Source organism: Cupressus sempervirens, chromosome 2 (genome assembly GCF_028749045.1).
Source record: "Cupressus sempervirens isolate cs-2001-9-10 chromosome 2, ASM2874904v1, whole genome shotgun sequence".
NCBI lineage: Eukaryota > Viridiplantae > Streptophyta > Pinopsida > Cupressales > Cupressaceae > Cupressus > Cupressus sempervirens.
In genome coordinates, this window is record NC_143119.1 from 38,572,142 (window position 1) to 38,595,486 (window position 23,345).

The window sequence follows — 23,345 nt, forward strand, 5'->3', positions numbered from 1 at the left end:
ATATGGTCCTCCTATTACAATCATGTTAGATAATTTAATATATTTAGTCATCCAAAGCATTTGAATAGTAAAAAACTTCAAATCCAAAATTTAGTGAAAATCATTTAGATTGATAATATTTTGCATTTGATTCTTGTTTGAATATTTTGAATTTTTAAATATGATTAGGTTTAGAATTTAGAATATAGTACAATATAATTATAGTTTACAATGTTTTAGAATTTAAGATGACAAATAAAGGGTGTGTTATAAGAAAGTAAATAGCCAAATTTAAATATTGTTAGTATTTGGTAAAAGTTAAATGTAGCGAAAAATTAATAATCATATTAATTCAATATTCTATGTCATAAATTTTAGCTGAAAATATTGCAATATGGAGAATCTCCAAAAAAGGGGCTCCTATAACACAAAACCAAATCAATCAATTATATATTTTCTATAAAATATAAAACTCATAAATGAATAACAAAATTTTAGACATATTTAAATAATTTTAAAATAAGTGCTGATTGGTAGATTGATGTTAAACTAATTGAATAATCTTGCAAAGTGAATGCAATAGTAATAATAATAATAATATCATGTATAAAATTCGTAGTTATATAGAATTAGTTATAAACTGAATAAACGAATTGCATCCTTACTCATTGCAGAAATCCTGGTGTAACATATTCCAGGGATTGAAAACTATGGACGCCATAGTTTGTCGTTCACTTTCAAAGTGGGACGCTCCATTAAGACCAAATAAATCACTGCCTACATCTCTCCATTCGATCAGTTATCCACTGTCTACATTTCTACATACAACGTATTCAATAGAACTTTACGCTTTTAGTCTCAAAAGAGTACTCGCTTGACGAAGGTTTACAGAAATGTATAGCTATGTGCCTCCTCCGAAAGTGAACAAAAGACGTCCTTATCTGAAGCACAATCTAGTGGACTAAGAGTACCTTTTGAGCTGGGTGATGGGCAGTTCAGAATGTTTCATATCCTTCCATCAGGATTGAAAATGGAGGTGATTGTGCAGAGAGGTGCGAAGGAAAATGATGACAAAAAAAACCCTATTGTGTTTGTGCATGGAAGCTTTCATGCTGCTTGGAGTTGGGCGGTGCATTGGTTGCCATTCTTCAGCGAGGCAGGTCATGATTGTTATGCTCTTAGCCTTCTGGGTCAGGCAAGTAATTAGTCCTAAATATGTAGATTAGGACAGCAACAATAACAAGTCGTCTCTTTTAAACCATGAATTTTGTGGATGTAAATGTATCTTTATTAAAATAATTGTTGATGAATACCCTTCATTGGTTGTATATGCTGTAGAGTTTCAAGTCGCCTATTTAGGTGCTATAAATGCCTGGAAATATGGTGCAACAAGTATAATCATATAGTAGAATTCGTGATGTGAAACAATTGCACTTTTATCCATATGTCACAGTTTGTGCTATGGAACAAGAGTAATTTTGCTCATATGACTGAATTAGTGGCATGGAACTACTAACATTCTACTCATATTTCTGAATTAATGTTGTACCAATGTGCTTCAATTTGAGGAAGCTGCAGAAAGTTTGCCCATAAGACTGCATTTAATGTGATAGGAAAATGGTACATTATGCCCGTACCCAAATTGTGTTACGATTCAACATAATTTATGTTCTTATGACAGAGCTCGGGGTGTGTATCTTCTGTCTCTAAGGGCAGGTCCCCATACTGCTGCTTAGCTTATTTCTTCTAGCAGCAGGTACTCAACTTTTTGAGGCATGATTTGTAGAGCTGATGGCTCTATGCATGGAACATTTATTGTTTAAAATTTTATTTTTAGTTGTATATTTTGCAAAAAATAATCTGAAAGCAAAATTACATGCAAATAAATAGGAGATTAAAAATCTTGGTGAAGACACCTGTGCTCTCTTCAATAAGCAACACCTGCTTATATTCAGCCTCCCATTTTTCCAAAGCTTATTTTCAACTTTTAAGCAGCTGTCGCTTCACAAAAATAGGGAAAGATTCTAAAATATCCTTTACCCTGCATGGGGACACTTGAACTGTTTAAAATTAAGTAGAAATTGCTCTTAAGAAGCTGCATGGGGATATGGGGTAAGCTGAAAGATCCCTAATGGATCTCTTTTGATAAACTGCTGTAATTTTTTGAATTTAAATTTTTGTTTCCCTGTTTATTAAATTCTCTTGCAGAACTAGATGGAAGTGCAGAAAGGTTGGATTTTTTTTGTGTTTTCATGGTTTTACAACATAGAAAGGAATAAGGAACAACAAACATGAAACAAGACTGAAATAAATAAGGTATATAGAAAAAATCAGAATTATTGCAAACCGTGTCAGGCAGCTTTGTCTGAATTATAGATCCAAGCAATAAATCCAATGCATTTCCCAAAGCTCACATACAAATTTGATGTTAAACTAGAAGGTAAAGATTGTTCTCAAAACCAACATACATTTGGAGGTGAATACAAGCAATACTCTATACACCATGCAGTGTATCCACTGTAAATGGTGTCCCACATGCTGCAATGAACCACGTCCCAACTGGAAAGATGATATGCCACGCTGAAACCCCAATGAGAATTGATGCCTCTATCCTTAATCACCATGCACAATGCCTAAGAGATTCAGTGCCAAAGATTGCTGAGGGCTACGTCCCAGCCAATCACTAACCTAGGGTTTGCGTCTCAGACTAGAAATTGCTCATTCAGAGAAAATTCATAAACAAGGTATCAAATATGCAAAAGATGATCATAGAATGAAGCTTCTATCTCCTTATAACCCCTCTCAAATGCAAATCAAACCCTAAGTGTCTCCAAGTGGCGTTGGGTAGTGAAAGTGTTATAATTTCTTATTTTAAAGTGGTCATGTTACTAGAAAATGACCTTTTTTCTCATAGACAGAAATCTATTTCACTAAATTGCCCTCAGACCAAAGAGAATTTCGAGACCTTTCCAACGAGCTATCACACCACAGGATGCACATCCAGATGAGGCCAAAAACCCCTTATTACTCCAAAATGGCTAATCACTTAGCCTTATTTAATTTTCAAATGTTAGCTTAGAAAATATTAAAAATATAACCCAAATAGCCACAAAATGCCTAATTGACATCACAAACCATAAAATCATCCTATCACCTATCTGTGACTAAAGTCAAAAATCAAGGATCCACTGGCAGTCTCATCCCTAAAATCTAGGGATACTTCTCAAATTTAGGAAACAAGCCCTATCCCTCTAAAACTGAACCCAAAGAGTAATCTCATGGAGACCCAACCCTAGGCAAGATCATACCTCCTAAAAAGTAGGAACTGCTTCCTAAAAATAAGGAATGTCTCCCAACTAATCAACAACTGCCAGAACATCAAGTCCCCAACATTGAATAACCATACTAGGTCTCTATCCAACCCTGTCAGACTACAAGACCCCATAATAAGCTGACTCAAATGTCTCTGCTAGACTGAGCTAAAAGAGGGGGCATGACAGTCATCCCCTCTCGGAGATACTTGCCCACAAGAAATGCAACACTAATCCTCCACTATCCCAAGCAATCCAAATATAGAGCATTGATCGACCCCAAACCTAAAGTGTCTTATAGGACAAACATACTCCCCATTGTAAGGTGTAGAAGTGAAGTAGATCACATTGTCACAGTAGAGTATCCACCCCTGAATACCCTCACGCCCAAGAATCCAAAAAAATGGACATCTTGTCCTCCTATCAAAATTCAGACCAGTAGCTGGTCCCAAAATAGTCCTACTATGCAACCCGTCCCAAACCTCATACAATCTTTGTGGCAAAATTAAGGCACCCACTCTTGTGTGTTGAGATATTGAGAGACATGGGGTTATGATGAAATCACTATTACTATCTGAGTCTTGATCAGTAATCATACTCCTAGCTGATCCACCCTGAGATAGAAGTGGGTATGCCTTGAGCACAATCTTCCTTCTCCCAACCATAAACTCCAATTGTCTCGCCCTGAAATCTTGGTTGTATCTCCCCAAGTATTGCAACCACTGTATGCCCAAAACTACAAATGTGCCCCCTAGATCACACATGTAAAAGTCATCTATCAAGGTGTATTCCTTCATGCCTATGCTCAACTGTAGACTACCCTTGACGCATTGCAAAGTAAGACCATTGGCCATAGTCACATCGATTACTGAAAAATTCTATGCTTGCAGCCCACATCGTTCTACCATTCTTGTATTTATAAAATTATGTAAAGACCCACTATCCACCAAACAATACATAGTATGTCCATGGATCATACCCAATATGTAGAAGAGGTGAATCATCGGTGCACCTAACAACATAGTCATAGTCCCTTGTGTTGCAACTACTACCTCAACATCTTTGAGCTCAATTTAGACACCATCATCTTTGTCATTTATATCCCAAACCTCCTCATCATCCACATCTAATATGACCTCAATAAAATGTTCCTTTCCCTACCCAAGGCACCTATGTCCCGATACTCATGGCTCCTTACAAGAAAAACATAATTTACTCCTCCTTAGTTCATTTCTAGAATATAGGTCTACTTTGGGAGGTGGAGGCAGCATGTCCTTAGCCTGTAAAGGAGGTCTATGGTGCTAATATGTTCCCCGATGGTATCTTATCAGTCTGATAAGAGGTAGGAGTGGTGTCCAGTATTAATGTCACATCAATAGCATTCTTAAGAGTGGCTGGCTGGAAAGCATGAACCAATCCCTTAAGCATGTCTTGCAATCCCTCAATGAATAGCATCACACTATGCTTCTAGGCCATATCAAGTACCATAACCACAATACATTAAAACTCATTAATATAAGCTTTTGCATGACCAATTTGTCTTAGATGAGAAAACTCTCTATAGTAAAGTTTTGTATCCTTATAGTCAAACCATGTAATGAGTTGCCTAGTGAACTCAGCATAGGAATGTACTAAGGCATGATCCTGGGTAACCAATCCATGGTTCCACCAATCATAGGCAATCCCATCTAAATGCAACACAACAAATTGATTAGCCTCATGCTCAAGCATGGGGCATAATGAAAGATATATAGCTAGCTTGTGAACCCAAGCTTGTGCACTCGTATCTCTTGAGCCATTATATATAACCAATGTGATCTTCCCAGTAGCTCTATTGAGGTCATAGTTTTTTTGTTGCCGCATGGTCTATAACAATGATCTCCCCTGAACCTAGCTATATCTTTATGATGTGCACAATACTGAGGAATAGGGAAGACATCCCTAACCTCATGGGGTAGAGCTCTCCACTCAACTATGGCTGCCAAAACTGACTCCTGGAACCCCACCTCTGGTGGTTCCACCTATGTTGGCCATTCACCTGGCATGAACTGAGGAAGCAATGTTCTATTCATAGTAGGTGTATGATGGCAATGCTGCCTAGAGGAATGAAAGGAGCTCCCAACTAAAAAATGGGATTGATCGATGCACTAACTACCAACCACTAAAACTAATCTACTTCGCCAACCTCTGTGTCCACCCATCTCCAAACGCTCCAAGCTATCATGTAATCTATCTAAAGCTTGAACGATCCTAGGCTGAGTAGTGAATAGGGTCCACACCATCTCTCTCTCTTTATCATCTTGATTCCTTGTGTTGCCCACCTATTCTTCTACCATAATAGGTTCCTAGTCTATTCCAAACCCTTGCTCAAGTTGAGCTCTCCTACACATATAAAATCTGTGTATCTCAACTCTTGGATGTATAGATTTGTATTCAATCCACCAACTAGTGACTACCCAGATGCTAATATGAATTATCAAAACTTTTGATCCAGTACCCAGATGCCAAAATGAATTATCAAAACTTTTTAGCCAGTGCCCAGATGCTGAAATAAATTATCAAAACTGTTTATCTAATACCCAAATGCCAAAATGAATTATCAAAACTTTTTAGCCAGTACCCAGATGTGGAAATAAATTAACAAGACTTTTTGAATAAACTGCTATAATTTTTTGAATTTAAATTTTTGTTTTCTTGTTTATTAAATTCTCTTGCAGAACTAGACAAAAGTGTAGAAAGTTTGGATTCTTTTTGTGTTTTGATGGTTTTACAACATAGAAAGGAATAGGGAACAACAAAAATGAAACAAGACTGAAATAAATAAGGTATACAACAAAAAACAAAATTATTGCTAACCGCACTAGGCATATTTATCTGAATTATAGATCCAAGCAATAAATCCAATGCATTTCCCAAAGCTCACATTCAAATTTGATGTCAAATTGGAAGGTAAAGATTGTTCTCGAATCCAACATACATTTGGAGGTGAATACAAGCAATACTCTATACACAACATGGTGTATCCACTATAAATTGCATCCCATAGGCTGGAATGAACCACGTCCCAATTGGAAGGATGATATGCCATGCTCAAACCCTAATGAGAATTGATGCCTCTATCCTTAATCACCATGCACAATGCCTAAGAGATTCGGTCCCAAAGATTGCTGAGTGCTATGTCCGAGCCAATCACTAACCTAGGGTTTGCATCCCAGACTAGAAATTGCCCATTCAGAGAAAATTCATAAACAAGTTGTCAAATATGCAAAAGATGATCATAGAATGAAGCTTCTATCTCCTTATAACCCATCTCAAATGCAAATCGAACCCTAAGTGTCTCCAAGTGGCATTGGGTAGTGAAAGTGTTATAATTTCTAGTTTTAAAGTGGTCATGTTACTAGAAAATGACCTTTCTCCTCATAGATAGAAATCTGGTCACTGAATTGCCCTCAGACCAAAGAGAAAGATTTAGAGAATTTCAAGACTTTTCCAATGAGCTATCACACCATAAGATGTGCATCCAGATGAGGCCAAAAACCCCTTGTTACTCCAAAATGGCTAATCACTTAGCCTTATTTAATTATCAAATGCTAACTTAGGAAATATTAAAAATATAGCCCAAATAACCACAAAATGCCCAACTAACATCACAAACCATAAAATCATCCTGTCACCCTATGTCACAAGGTTCGCCAAATTTTTGGCTTGAAGTTCGAAATTCGGCGAACCTAAAAATAAATTAAAATTTCATATAAATTCGGCTCAAATTCATCGTGTTTGCAAGTCATTATTTCTACCGTAGCTTGCAAGTCATCGTTTCTACTATAGATCATAGGTCATGAGATAGAAATCATTTGTGTAGGTCACAAGTCGTGGGATACAAATCATTTGTGCAGGTCCTGGGATACAAACCTTAGCTTTATATCTGCCCTGCAATGAACAAGATGGAGAATCAAGGCTTTTCAATGCCCTGCAAAGTCATTCCTTTATGAAACTTGTCTTATTTCGTTCCTCCATCGACAATGGTGGACCTGCGCATTCGCATTTGCATCCATTCCTCTTCATTCACAGTTTGGGCACGAATATTATTTTTAACTTTAGGAGATTATTTAATTATAGGTTTGGGGTAATAGTTTTAAATTTTTACTATAGTATCTTTAATGTTTGGAGATTATTTAACTTTAAATTTAGTTAATAGTTATAATTTTTCATTATTGAATTTTTTTTAATCTTATTAAGATATTATTGTTAGTAATTTTATATTATTTATTAAATATTAAAACATGTTAATATTTTCTATATTATATAATCATAAATATCATATATTTATAACTAAACATGTCAATACTTATATTTTTTATATTATTTTGTCAATTATTAAAATATATAATAATAAAAGCATATATTTATATTTTTTTTAGATTACATTAGGTGAATTTAATTTCAATTTTTTTTGGATTTTTTTTACTTGTCAAACTTCATTCAAATTTCATAGTCGTCAAACTCGAACTCAAACTCGAACCTTGTGACTTAGCTATCACCTATTTGTGACTGAAGTCAAAATCAAGGATCAACTTGCAGTCTCATCCCTATAATATAGGGATGCTCCTAAAATTTAGGAAACAAGCCCTATCCCTCTGAAACTGAACCCAAAGAGTAATCTCATGGAGACCCAACCCTGGGCAAGATCATACCTCCTAAAAGGTAGGAACTGCCTCCTAAAAACAAGGAATGTCTCCCAACTAATCAACAACTACCAAAACATCAAGTCCCCAACACTAAATAATCATATTGGGTCTCTATCCAACATTGTCAACTTACAAGACCCCATAGCAAGTTGACTCACATGTCTCTGCTAGACTAAGCTAAAAGAGGGGACATGACATAAACCCATGTATCTAAAGATTTACTAATGTAATTCCATATGTCTCGATATGTGGTTTGAAACTATAGAGACACTGACTTGTCTAAATTTATGTTCTGAAAGCACTGATGATGCTTGTGTTTGAATTATGATGACAGAGTACAAAAAAATTGACATGTCTCTAATATATATATATATATATATATATATATATATATATATATATATATATATTCAAAAATGAAGTCTCATTGTCTCTTTTCTTGTCTAATCATATGTTTTTGTTAAATAAAGCATATACTAAAGTTTTGAATAGCTTGAATACATTGAACCCATTGAAATGGTTCAAATGGTTGAAGTAGTAAACACGTTCAATGGTCCTATGGGGAAAAGACATCAATAAATTACTACGTGATGTGATTGGCGGCAAAAAATATTTTGTTTATAATGGTTGAAAATTGAACCTTGCCAACTACCTTGTGTGAACTGAAAAGTAATTATAATTAGATATCCTCACCTTGAAACAAAGGGATATCGATTGGCTTCATTTTGATATAAATGCTTTTGTAGAGAGGGCTAGAAACCCTGCATCAAACTTTTCTGACGTCGATGATTTGCCCAAAATTGGTTCAAGAGTGCATAGACATCTATGACCCCAAAGAAAGGTGCATATGGAATGCTGATGGTGAGATGTTGCTCCCAATAACAAAGAAACCATTACGACAACTCTAAAAATTCTAGTAAGGGATGAGTACTCTGACTTAAATATTTCCTCCTCCTAGGCCCAGTTTTCTCAAAATTAGTAATTGTATAGAATTGTGATTGCCAAGAACTAGCTAGTTAAGGCACAAAAGGGTGGATTAAGGTTGTTAATGCCTCTTGCCTAGGAGCATATGAAAACCCACATTAGAGATTTGGTATCCCTGTTGAATAGGGTTAGGGGAGATGACCTTGCCTATCATTTTGAAGATTGGATGTACTTTTTCATCCAAATCATTTTTTCAGGCACTCACTTCTTGGATTGGGGCATTATTATTATTGAGGAATTGCATGACCTACTCAATAATGGTCACTTCAGCAAATGAGGGTTTCACATGACCTCGTACTGATTTTATAGCCTCACCTTTAGTAGGGAATGGGCTTGGCTGCCACATGAGCCATTTACAAAGGATATGGAGATATATGAGTACTATTCTTGTTTATAGAGGGAGAACCATACAATGAACTACAAGAGGGTCAATGACACCTTTTTTGGGAAATTGATACATGATCTAGCAAGAAATCCTCAATATAGAATGTCAGACGAAGCCATCCATCTCATTGGTGTGTATGGGTGTTGAATATGATAGCTGCGAAAGAGATCTTTATCTCTGGATATATAAACATTTTTACCGTTATTGTTACGTTCAGCTGAAAATGATGCAAATGTGTAAATTGTAATATTAAATGTAATGACATGTGTCATTTACATGCATTGAAGCATGAATATTCAAAGAGTTATTATTAATTATGTTGGTCTAATTTTTACATATTAATTTTTCTTAGAATCATGGTAAAAAATTAGATGTGAGTTCTTTTGTTAGGTCCTAGGGTTTTAGGTTTTGGTCTCATATTTTTGATATCTTTTAAAACCCTAGGTCTTTCTTTTTAAATCTTATTTTGGTGCAAAAGTCTTAACAGCAATTGAATTTTCTTTCCTGACTACGTCGAGGTCATTGTTGAGTCCTTTTGAAAAATCTTATTCCACCATTGGATCTTGTTAGAATCAATGGATGTTGCGTACTCACTATAAAAAGTTGCAAGGTTGTTTCCTATAGCGATGTAGTGACCATCGGAGAACTATGTCCTGGTGCTAAAAAGTGAGGTCCAATGCCGAAAAAACTATATTAATGTGAAGGCATTATGGTCACGTGCTATCTCCCAAGATTGTCAGTGTCAGAAAGGACACACGAGGAGGAATTCATAAATGGTGTCATCGGAATTGAGGTTTCTTCGACGACTCGCTAAGTCACTATCGAAAAATCTATGTGACCTGTCGGTAGCGAGGTAGTGACTAGTTGGAAGGTTGTGATGTAATAGAAATTTTAAAAGAGATGGGTCCCGAACAAGTGATTCATCAAAAATGAGTTGTACAAATTAAATGACATGGTGGCATCCTACTGAGCATCTATAAGCCAAAAATTCTGAATTCGTCAGAACTTGCTATATCGCTAGCTAGATGGTTAGTAATTTTGCTGATAGCGATGTAGCAACCCACTTGAAAGTAACAAATATGGCAAGGCCAAGGACATGTGATGTCACTAAAGGTTTAAATAATATATATGTGTGCCAGCATGTTAAGCCAACTTAGCGACATCAGTATCTTGGACCCACTCCCCATGCATAGAACATGTATATGATTCTAAATTGTCCGATCAAGCATAAATCGATGATCCTCGCCATCTCGCTATGAAAATTTGTGCGATGTTTAGTCTATGCGACATAGCGAGTATGGGACCCACCACTTCTTCAAGGTACTTTGTTCAGTTTCTTTACCCTTTGATTTGATCTCAGATCGACGATACTAGCTAACTCGCTATGGAAAGATGTGAGAAAGTTATGTATAGTGAGGTAGCAAGTGAGGGACCCACTATTGTTCTCTTAAGGGTTGTATCAAATGTCTGCCACAAGATCAAAGCAAAACCAATGGTTATCACTTGCTCGCTATAGAAAGGTGCTCGAAAGTTATGTATAGCAATGTAGCAAGTTGATGACACGTGTCCCTAGTCATCAGGGGACCTACCAAAGTGATGAGAAATGAATCTGAGATCGACATGTGGAAAAGGGGAGAAGAGAAAGAAGAAAATGATTTAAAAATCAAATTTCAAATGATTCTCCAATGCTCAGATTTTAAAATTGAAATATTTGAATAGTTTGACTATATGAGCTTTTTTAAAAAATTCAATTTTAAATATGTTCTATTCAGTTCAAGAGGCATATTTTCAAAATAGTTTCAAGAGGGCATTTTTTGTCCAAAACATATAGTGTAATAAATTGTCGAAATCGAAAAAGAGAGAATTTTCAATTTTTACAGTTAGATTTTGTGCAAGTCTCAGTAAGTTTCAGCTACAGGAGGTTTTCTATTTTCGGGGGTTTCATAGTGAAAAGTGAAAATCTAATGTTGCAAATGAAATTGCAATCAGATTTGGATATATTTTCTATTGATGTTTTCGGATCGCTGCAAATGTACTTGCATTACCTGAATTGGTATATGTTTTCCAAAGGCAGGTCTCCTCAAATAAATAAGAGTAAGACATGAATAGACATGTCCCTTTAACGGACATATCTATTTGTTAATTAATAATTAATATTATAATAAATATAACCAATGTTATGTATTATTATTAAATATTAATTTATAATTAACATATAACCATAGTTATATATATTATTATTATATTAATTTATCTCATATAATAATAAACACATATATAACTATATCTCATAGGTTTATCCAACTGAAGCTACCACACATTAACATTTTCATTTGATTTGACTTCTCTAGCAATTGTAAGGATGAATTGAATGTTTTTGGAGGTGGTTGAAGCAATTATTTTTTCTGGCAACTGCACAATGTTGAATTTCATGGCAAAGCAAATGTGGCATGTTGAGATCAAATTTTTGGAGCCTTAGTATAGATTGTGATGATTTCTTGATATTCCTTCATGAGATATTTGCATATTTTAAGTGGGGATGTATCAGATATTTTTGCATCATTTATGGTTTTCAAGTGCAGGTAGATGAGGAAGTTCAGTTTCAACAACTCCAGATTGAAGACTCTTTTAGTGGGACACATGTCAAATTCAGATTAGAGACCCAGAAAGATTTTTCTCTCCTATATATCCTCCTTTTCTGCTTATTGTAAGGGTTCCAATTTTTTGGAGATTTTCTGAGGATTGTGAGACCAATCTGGTTCCAGAGTTAGAGAATTTCCTGATAGTTGTGACACCAATTTTCCCAGTGTTCCTCTGATATGAACATCAATATTGTATTTCTTTTGAAGAATTCATATGTCACAATCAGTTCTTTGTATATTTTCTAAATTTTGATATGCAGCTGATGTGTTGGTTTCAAGGAAATTAATGCAAGAGCTTCATTTCTTTATTTCATTTTGATTATTGTCTCCTTCTGTTATTTGCAATCTTTTGTGTTTAAGAAAAAAGATCTTGAACTCAGTTGCAATCCTTTTAGATTGTATGTTAGGATAAACTTTTTGTTGGAACAAAGAAGCCAAGTAAATGCTTGTTTATACTGATAGGGTTGTGGGTTACACCAAGAGGATATTACCATAAGTATGAGAGTTGTCATGAAGATTGATGTCTGTTTGCAAGTCAAATAGATAGATCAGATATCTAAATATATGAGTATACTTCTAGTATCCATCAGGAAGTGAAGGTTTAGTTGGTGCCCAATGGATAAGGGACTGGTCAGCTTGAAAGATAAATGTTCTCTGTTGTTGCATGCTCGGGTTATGCTGAGATACAAATCTTAATCGAATATCTTTCTTTAGTGTTTAAGAATTAAAAGAGTTTTCGCTCACTTAGTTTATCAGGTTCATGTGCTCTGTTAAGTAGCTATTTCATCCATGGATGCTTGCATAAACATAGAAGATTAAGGAATTTTATCTTTTTTCTAGATTCAGTTGTATGCTTTTGCACTGATACCATATAAAGAGTCTGAGGTACACCCACCTAGGTCTAACAGAGCCTAAAGAAGAAGAAGGATTTATCCTTGCAGTTGGCCCAAGACTACAATCAAGTGCATCCATTATAGGAATTTGCTAACCTTAGATGTATTGGTCTGGTTTCTTGGTTATTTCCAAAACTATTAAATCAAGAGCCAACAAATTATAGGAGTTATAGAAATCTCAAGAGACTTTTCAGTTATAATGTGAAGAGTCTCTCCTATTGTTATATATTTGCATCAATCAAAGTATATTTGTATACTTGAACTTTTATTATCAATAAAATGATATTTCATTGTGTGGTTGGGTTTTTCCCTTCATTCTAGAAGGGTTTTCCTAGGATATTTTCTAGTGTTGTTTTTCTCTCTAATGATTTCTTTACTTTTGTATTTTCATCTTTAGTTTTTGGGCTCTAGTTTTAACAATGGGTGCTATTACACATAGTTCCCACGTTTCACATATCTAAGGATTAGAGGATATAGAGGAGCCCTTGTGAAGCTACCAAGGTATGTGTTGGATTGTCTCATATTGGTAGAAGTGTGCTAACAACTTGCTAATGTTAGCAAAATATACTCACCTTGGAGTGAACAGGATATTTGCTTTCCCATTGAACTAGGTGGATGTGAATGTAGAATGACATCTGATGCTTTGAATTTAGAGGTTGATTTTTTAAATTCCAATTCCACTTCTATAAACCTCGCATGAATTTTGATAATGGGGGGGTTTTAAGGGAGTATTTTCTTATGAAGCTAGTGTACCTACCAATTCCATATTTAGAGGATTAATGGGTTGATTATGCAAATGAGCATGAAGTGTTAAAGAGGTTATGGAGTAGATTCTTTTTGTCCCAAATTGTTATTTTTAGTCTGAAAATGAACATAAGTGGGCTTGAAGAGGAGGATGAAAATATCTTGGACCCTATATATGTTGAAGCTCATCATGTTTCCCAAACTGACTAGACACTTCTAGATAGTGATGCCCTAGAGTTTAAGACCTTCCTTTTTATAAGGTAGATTGAAAAATGGTTGCTTGAGAAGAGGAATGCAGATCTAAAAACTAAGGAGTCTATGAAGACTTACAAGAAAATTGAATCTACTTCTAAGAAGGTTGATAAATGTGCTACCATTTGTGATGTAGGTGAGTCTGAAAATAATGCAAAGAAGCCAAGCCCAAGGAATGAACCCATGAACTCGAAACCCACTGTTACTCCTATTTAGGTCATGTGGTGAAGGACAAGAAATAAAGACTAGGAGGTGAGGATTGAGGAGAAAGTGATTAACATAGAGTCAGGAGAAGGACACAAGAATAGCATGTTTAGTGAAGATATTAAGCTCAATAAGTTGGAGACCATCGACTTAGATGATTCTCTAGATTTTAGCCAAGCACTGAGTGTTATGGGCTCGATGCCAGTCCAACTCTGACTTTTGTTGGTCCACCATCATCTACTCAAAAGTGACTGGAGACTTCAATGTGTAAGAAGAGGAAATTTGTACCTATTGCTAACCAATTGATGATATGGTAAGAAAATGTCTTCAGATGATGCCAAAGGCTAAGAAATTGAAGGCCACAAAATGAATGGTAGTTGATCCATAGACATGAAGATGGGTAGCAGAGGTTGCCTAACCAGTAACCACAAAAAAATTGAAGGAACCTACAATGAGTGACTTCAAGATAGAAAATCTGAATTTGGGAGTCACAAACAAGGAGTCTAACAATCACCTATTCAAAGCCATAATCAACAAGGTGCAGAGAAGGTCTTGAAAAGAGGAGAAGATGAAAAGGAGCCTAAGTAAATGTTGAAGGCTATGGACAAATACATTAATACCATTCATGGGTCATGCCCTCAACCTCTGGCTTAGGGATTGCAATATTTTGATCCCATATCCCCTATCAGCCAAAAGTTCCTTGATCAGGTACAGAAAGGTAAGATTATTTTTAGCACGTTTAAAGAATTGACACAAGAAATTGTTCATGAAGTCCAAAGGTATGTCGTTACTCAATTCCTTATTGAAAAACCTTCCAAGATTGTAGATGAGTACATGCTTTATATTTGCAGAAATAATATCGAGTGGAAAAACTCGATTATCAAATAAGGGAAGGCAAAATACTCAAAGTTCATCAAGGGACTGAATGAACTAATCAAGATGTTGATAGAAGAGCTCAGATACAATCAAGTATTGTATGTTTCAAAGAATTGGGAAGTAGGCCAAAACAAGGAATCAATCCTACAGGATTTGAGGTAGGAAGTTGATAAGGTTAGAGAATCTAAAATCATTATTGTAGACGAAGTATCAAAGCTTGTATAGATTGAAGCCCTACTAGCTGTTTGCTTTGATAACCTACCTAATTATACTACTAGAATTCAAGAAATTAAGAGAGAAAAGGATTTTTGGTGACTATGTATAATGCATATCAGCACACCTAACTTGTAGGTGATTCAGGAGTTCATGGCATCCTATGTGGAATGGAAGCTACTCGTCACCCAATTTAGTCTGCAAAGTTCAGAAAAGCAACCCAATGATAGTCTGTAGGTGGATAGAAAGGAATAAATTTTGGGTAGTTTTTAGGAATTTCATAAGCTAGGTACTGGGTGTGAGTTATTGAGGCTTTATGAAATTCTGCAAAATCTTAAAAAATGGACTGTGAGTTGTTTAACCCATTTTCTTTCAATTCTGATTATGTAAGACTATATATAGTCAATCAACTGATTGGAAAAAGGTTTGACTTCCTTTTCCCAAGAAAATTTTAGTTGAAATAATACATTCCATAGCATAAAATCCTCTTATTCTTTATATTTCATATCATATGAATAATGATGAACAATGAAAACTTTGATCTGTGAATGAAAGTAATTATTTGGTCCTTTGAAAATCTGTGTATTTGAGGATTTGTCAAATGCATCTTATCTGTCAAAAGTCACTTCCATTAATCTATTTATCAACTTCATATTTTGTTATTTTTTATAGTTTGTATGTGTCAAGGAATGTATGCATATGCTTTGTGGGATTGATTTTCCTTACAATGAAAAGATTTGTGTCTTTGAATGAGTGTAAAAACTGTTTATTATGTCATGCATTCATTGTGTATTGATATAATGGCTATATATACCTTTAGTGTCTTCCAGTAAAAAGTGCCTATTAATGTAATTTTGGTCATAATTAATTGAATATTTAATCAAGGGAGTTGTTCCTTGTCAAAATTCAGAGGGAGGTCACTAAGATCACCCTACTATTGTTGCCACAATTTTATTCATCCAACCTTCTAGGTGCAAACACATTGCAACAAGCTACTAGATCTGACTTGGAAAACAATATCTTTGAAGATAAGATGCAAATCATTTGTAGATGCTGATTTAATTGTATCCATATTTAGGCCAATAAATCTAAGAACCATTGATGAAATTGTAACATGTTAAATTTCCCACTCCTAAATAATCAATTAATTATAAGCAAAATAGACAATATCCTTCATATTCACTTGAAACAGTTATAATAACTATGATATGCATTCAAATGAAAGGGTTCAATGGCTATAAAAAAATAATTGAATCCTAGTATAAGGAAAGAGAGAAATTGATCTCACAATAATAATCTACTCACATATCTTCAATTGAAATGAAATACATAAAGTGAAGTACCTGTTTTAAAGAAGATAATTTGAATGTAGAACATATCCCTATTTTGTGCAAGTCTTGGCATTTGGTGAAGATGAAAAGAATTGTTAGGGGTTTAACCTCCCAACCACAGACCCTTAAGTATCCCCACACGATCTCAACTATGAAAGACCCTCGCTACCTAAGATTAGACACAAGATAGCCCTATCTTGCCATTGAGCATCCTAGTGTAGAGTTTTGGCTAGGCAGCCAACTAGGCTATGGAGTCTTTCCCATCAACCCATCTATCCAATTGCTAGCAACCCAAACCTCTAGTGATCACAGGAGCAAGCATGCCGCTAAACCTACCCTAATCAAGGATTTAAATGGACACTAAGTGTCCAATCACCAATTGTTCAACTTGACAAAAAAATTGTACCCTTTGATTACCATGAGCTGACTTAGTCTACACTACTTAATAAGTTTATTACTCATTCATCAAAAAAATTTATTTCTTTCTTTTTATCATGCAGGTATAACTCATTGTTCATATTCCATCAACCCATACTCTTCATCTTGACCTTACTAGTCATCCTTGATGAATCTTAGTATGGTTGTTCATATCCTTGAACAATCATGTTCATCTTACTCAATCTCTTTATGCCCATCTTGGGTTTATGATAGATATTGTTTACCTCATGGGATAAATAGATTATTACACACAGACAATAGACAAGAACAATAGTACTCCTTTTATTATTCGCATATGCCAAAGACATTACATTATGCTTCTGATCATGATTATAATGATCTTGAAGGGTGTATATATACTTTTTGAAGAACCTTCCCGAAAGCCCGTCAGGTACATAATAAGAACCTTCCCAAAGGACTCGTCAGCTACACAGTATTTACTGATGACATAAATCTTGACACACACCCTGTCAGCTACACAATATTTACCAATGACATCATCCCCCCAAAAAGAAAAAGTCATCTCTAGATGACAATTACAAAATATTCGAGACAGATTAACAAAATGGAATACATTAACTGACTCACTACAGCAAGATAGATATGTTTCAGTCACACCACCTTCACATTCATCCTGAGCCTGCACCAAACTAGTCTACAAACCACATTGCATCTGTAGCCTCTGCTAACACAATACTAATTCTTTAGTTGACCTTGATAGCCACCCGTGCCACTTTCTTTATTTCCAACTCCTTGGTACCTTGAGCCAAGTCTTGTCGTACTGCCTTCAATTGGATCATCAGCTACTCCCAAGCTCTCTATGCATCCACCAAGATAGCCTCACATCCAAACACCTACTCTGAGTGCCACTTTTGACACACAGACACTCCATGCCTACAACTCTAGGTCTCATCAACTCGTCATACTTCCCATGATTGATAATTGCAATGATTGGGGGTCTTGGGGGCAATGCCCCCAGTGGGGTCGAAGGGTTGTGCCCCTGTAGGGTCCTAGGGCAACACCCCAGCTACCAAAACCAAATTAGCACTCTGAAACCCACACAAAACTGTATGAAATACACTAATTTTGTGATTTTCTTTTGATCCCACACTCTTTCTGACAACCATTGATGTTTTCCCTACCCTTTGGCATCATATGTTACTCATTTTGAACTGTTCCAATCTATCGTCATTTTGTTTTTTTTTTTGCTCTTCCACTTCCTTTTTCTTGTAGACTTCATTTGTTCCTCTGCTAGGTTAGACCAGTTATCCCTTGACACATAGAAATTCTTCTCCTTCCCTAAACTATGTATGGAAGCTAGTTGAAGAATAATACCAAAATCCACATCACCCTTCCCTAGATGATGTATGATTGTGCTTCACGTTATGGAGAGAAAATGATAATGCTCCTTTCCCTTTATCTAGCTATGTATGATGAAATGCTCTAGATGTTGTACCTTATGGATTTCCTATTGTCGTGTGATGCCTCTAGGAAGCACTCATACATCTATAAGGACTTCATGGTGTCATACGATGTCTATTGAAGGACTTAATGCTATCATACAGTGTCTTTAGGAGGTCCTTAGATTTTCATATGGTGTTTGAGAAAAAGACTTTGCCTAGCCTGTTGTGCATATCCTATACCATACGATTATGATGCTCTTGCCAAGTTATAACATGAGGTTTTACGGTGTAGGACTTAAAATGTTGTATGGTGCATGAGAAGAGGATGTCATACAGTGGTGCTCAAAATTTCATACGATATCCTTACTTGACATCGTACAGTGTCTTCAAAGTGTCGTATGGTGACTTCCATGACTGACTTTTTTTTCTTCTTGAAAACCTCATACCACCCTTCTTCTATATCTATTTCTGATGCTGGCTCCTCTACTTGCCTTCCTTATTACACCAATTTGCAACTTATAGTCTAGGCATTTTTTATCCAAATATGCTTATTGTAGAGCTCAAATTATACTCACTCTACAAGATCTCTGCGTCACGCTAAAACACCAACCCCATACCTTGCTACTGTATAGATATGCTTTTATAAACTTGGTTCTAGTTTTCCTTTCCATTGCTACTCCCTATCCGTGTAAGCTAATAGTAATGCTCTAGGCATATGGCACATAACAAGAAGTCTGTACAGTTCAACCCAATCACCGTATGATACACAATCATAAGTTTGTGCATACTCCAAATGTCTATACAATACCTAGTACATATCCCATGTTTTATTCATTAAATGTATGGTCCCCATGATATCGTATAGTCATTGTACTTGTCCTACCGTATGGGTTATAGGTTGTATGATGAGCTCAATGACTTGCTTTCTTTTCTTTTCTTTTTTTTTCAACTTTTTTTTCTTTTTTTCTTTTCAAGTTTTATTGCTCCCCGATATTTGGTGATGATAGAACAGTTCACACATGATATACTTTCAACTTGGAGTTGTTCATTATTTCTGGAATTTTCTCCCTGTCCAATGTCCACAACTTTATTGCTCTGTTATCACCTACCTCCCAGATATGGTATAGTCCAATCCATTTGACTCTGAATTTTTCAAGTTTGATTTTGTTTTGTTCATCATACTTCAATACCAATTGTCCCGGTTGAAAGCTATTCATTTTTAGGTGTTTATCATGCCACGCTTTGCACCTATTTTGTGTCACCTCTGTGGGCCATTGTGTTAATAGCTGCTTTTGATCGAGCTTGTTCAAATTATGACACCTTTCTGTCAGGCTTTCCATATCACCTAGTTTGTTCCTTACAATTAGCACTATGAATTTCATTGGATGCCACTTCCTTTCATCAATAACTATACTCTTGATTTTATAACCTTCACTCCATGCCATTGAAGCTTTTATTAAACCATTTCTCTTTGTTTCCTGTGTAGACTGTATGGTGTGTTTTCCTTACTATCGGCACATTTCTACTATATCAGTGGTTCAACGTAACATTTTCTTTCTGCACAGTGGTACAGTGGGATCTTTTCTTTTCTGGGTTCATACAGTATGTTCTTCCCTTCATCTTCAGTCCTAACCACCTTTTCCTCTTCTGCTTCTCTGTATTCTTTCATATATTCATTTCTCTCTTCTTTCTCACCTTCATTGACCCTTAACATATTACAACTCAGAAAGAGCTCGTAATCCTCCATCTGCCAGTGGAAAAGTTTGTTCAAGGAGTCTAGGTCATCCTCATTTGATCCTCCTTCCAGTCTCAATACTCCCTCTTCATCAGGTTCCATTCCCTTCTTCCCCTCATCATCTCCTCCACCTTCACTTTCAAAATTCAACAATGTTGCCTCCTCACCTACCATTTATGTGTGAAGGTCAATTATGAATCTTCTGCCTCCACACTCCATTGATAGGGTACTCTTCTTCTAGTCATGCTTAACCTTTGCTTGTATGAGCCATCCTTGGCCTAGAATGGCATCATATCTTCTCCTCTTCAATGAGATGATGAAGAAGTCAAGCAAGAATGGTTGTGTTTTGGTAATGACTGGTTGTGCCATCAGGAATCCTAACAGTTTGACCCCATGCTGGTCCGCCGTCAATAATTGGAACATAGGTGACCACAATGTCTACTGCCACAACCTCTTCCAGGTATCCTCCAGTAACACATTCACACTGGACCCTCCATCCACAATCGTGTCAACTAGACAAGTTCTCAAAATTCCCATATCAACGACTACCGAATGTCATCCGAATGAGATGGCTAGTAGCATTGGATCCTTTGCACTTGCTCTACTTTCCTTCTGCCTTCTATTCACTATACTTGCTCTAGTTTCATGTTCCCTTCTATGTTCTCTTGGTACTTTAGTAGCTAGAGCAATGTTTGTGAGTGCCAATCAAAGTTGAGGCATTATGAGCAGCAGATCATTTATTTTGATTGGTACTTCAATTAGTAATATCTGTCATATGATGTTCTATTCCATGCAGTTCCTTGCTGAGGTACTAGTAGTATCCTTCAAGTGTGCTTTCTCTGCCTGCATTGCCTTCTCAATTTCTACCCATGTTTCTTGTACTCTCTTCTTTACTTCCATTAGGTTAGGGTATAGTTTTTCTTACTTCTGTGTGATTGTCAGAACCTCCTCTTTGTTTTTTCTGATGATGACCAAATTCACTCCTGACTTTGGGCACTTGGCATCTTCATGATCTCTAGGACCACACCATGTGCATAACAACTTTGGTATGTTTGTCATTATACAGTCTTGAGCAAACTAGCCCCACAAATTACATGCTTGGCATTGTACTATCGGTCGACCATTCGCATCATACTAAATTTGACTTCTACTGCCATTATTATTGTTGCCATTATTGTTGTTGTTTTGACCTCGCCGATTATTTTTGTATTCTCCAGACATGGCACCCTCCATACTAGTGTTCCCATTCCCTCTTGATGCGGAAGCCTCCTATGTTAAGAACACTTGCTGAGGTCCACTTGTTTTCATATTATAAGGGCATTCCTTCATGGAATATCAAATGATCTAGCAAATCTTGCAAAATTGGTCCTTTGGGTAGGATCCCTTCGTATGGCCTTCTTTCTTGCACTCGGTGCACCATAGCTCATTTCCCTTGGTCCCCTTTTGCATGTTCTTGAATTCTTTCATCATCCAAATCATATCCTTTTGGAGGGTACAGACCTTCTTGCTTCCCTTTTCATCCTCATTGCTCTCTTCTTCTAAAGATGCATCATCATCTGAATCAAACAAGCTACTCTTCTTCTTCTTTTTTGTCTTTTGCTCACTTTCCAAGTTCATTGCTTGATTGTATGCTTCAGTGTATGACAATGATAGCACATTCTTCATCTTCTTCTACAACTTTAGGTGCAGACCTTCAATGAACTATCTTTTATGTAGCCCATCGGCCAACTTATTCTCCATTTTATTTATCAAGTCTTTTAATTTCCTAGTGTAGACTCAAACTGTTTCATTTTTCCCTTATTTTGTTTTGTATATCTCGGCTACGATATCATTGTCATTGCAAAGCAGTTGAAATTTGGTGGTAAACTCCTTAATGTTGTCCCAATTGTTTAACTTTTGAGGATCTGTATTAGCAAACTAATCAATTGTGTCACCCCGCAGGGTGGCTAGAAACTGCCAGACCCATTTGTTTGTATTTGTTATACCATTCGCCCTCCAAATAGTTTCACATGTTTTACAATGTCAGATTGGATTGGCTACTCCATCACCAACAAATTCTAGCAATTTTTCCTTTGGTCCTACCATTATTACTAGATGTTGTGTAGGGGCATTGTTTAGTACTACAAAACTAACATTTTGAACTTTGGTATCGACACTTTGTAACCCAACACCAACACTTTGTATCCCAACACCAATGCTTTGTATTCTAGCACCAACACTTTTCTCTTCGGTACCAACGCTTTGTATATCGACACCAATGCTTTATATTTTGGCACCAACGCTTTGCTCTCTGGTACCAACACTTTGTATCTTGACACCAACACTTTGTATTCTGGCACCAACGCTTTGCTCTCTGGTACCAACACTTTGTATCCTGACACCAACGCTTTGCTCTCTGGTACCAACACCAATGCCTTGTATTCCAGCACCAACGCTTTGCTCTTTGGTACCAATGCTTTGTATCCCAACACCAATGCTTTGTATTTTGGCACCAATGCTTTATATTTTGGCACCAGTGCTTTTCTCTCTGGTACCAATGCTTTGTATTCTAGCACCAATGCTTTGTATTCTGGCACCAATGCTTTGTATTCTGACACCAACTTTCTGCACTCTAGCACCAACACTTTGTATTTTGGTAGCTGTACTTTTTGGTGAAGAAGGGTCTCCATTGAGTGAATTTGTTTATTTTGGAAGTATATCGTAGACGAAGAGTTCACTCCACACTTGTGCTCCCTCAGCACTCCAAGCCATGCAAGTTAATTCTCTTCTGTTTGGATTCTCTTCCCTCGGTGAATACAGGTTCAGAAACTCCTCCCTTGCTTCTTCCACCAATTTCATCCACTGTTGAGTCTCCTACAACAATTCCTCAATGCTTCTATGTCCATTAGCAATCTTCTGGAACCTCCTTCTATGTTTGGCTTGCTATGGCAAAATTAGATTTCCTTGTGTTGTGCGTATTTCATCCTTTTCTTTCAGCTTATTCTTATTCTTGTTTAGTTGATTCGGCATTAGTCTTCATTCCTCTACCTTTCTAGGTCCATCAGGAAATGGTGCCAAATCTTTACCACATGGGGTAAATAGATTATTACACATAGACAATAGATAAGAACAATAGTACTTCTTTTATTATTTGCATATGCCAAAGAAATTACATTATGCTTCTGATCATGATTACAATGATCACAAAAGGGTGTATTTATACTTTTTGAAGAACCTTCACGAAGGCCCATCGACTACATAACAAGAACCTTCCTGAAGGGCCTGTCA

The 23,345-nt window shown here is 36.2% G+C and overlaps 1 pseudogene; it reads left to right on the top strand.

The window, feature by feature from the left end:
* The window catches only part of LOC149570956 (uncharacterized), a 112,611-nt pseudogene that overhangs the window by 54,597 nt on the left and 34,669 nt on the right, over positions 1 to 23,345 (top strand).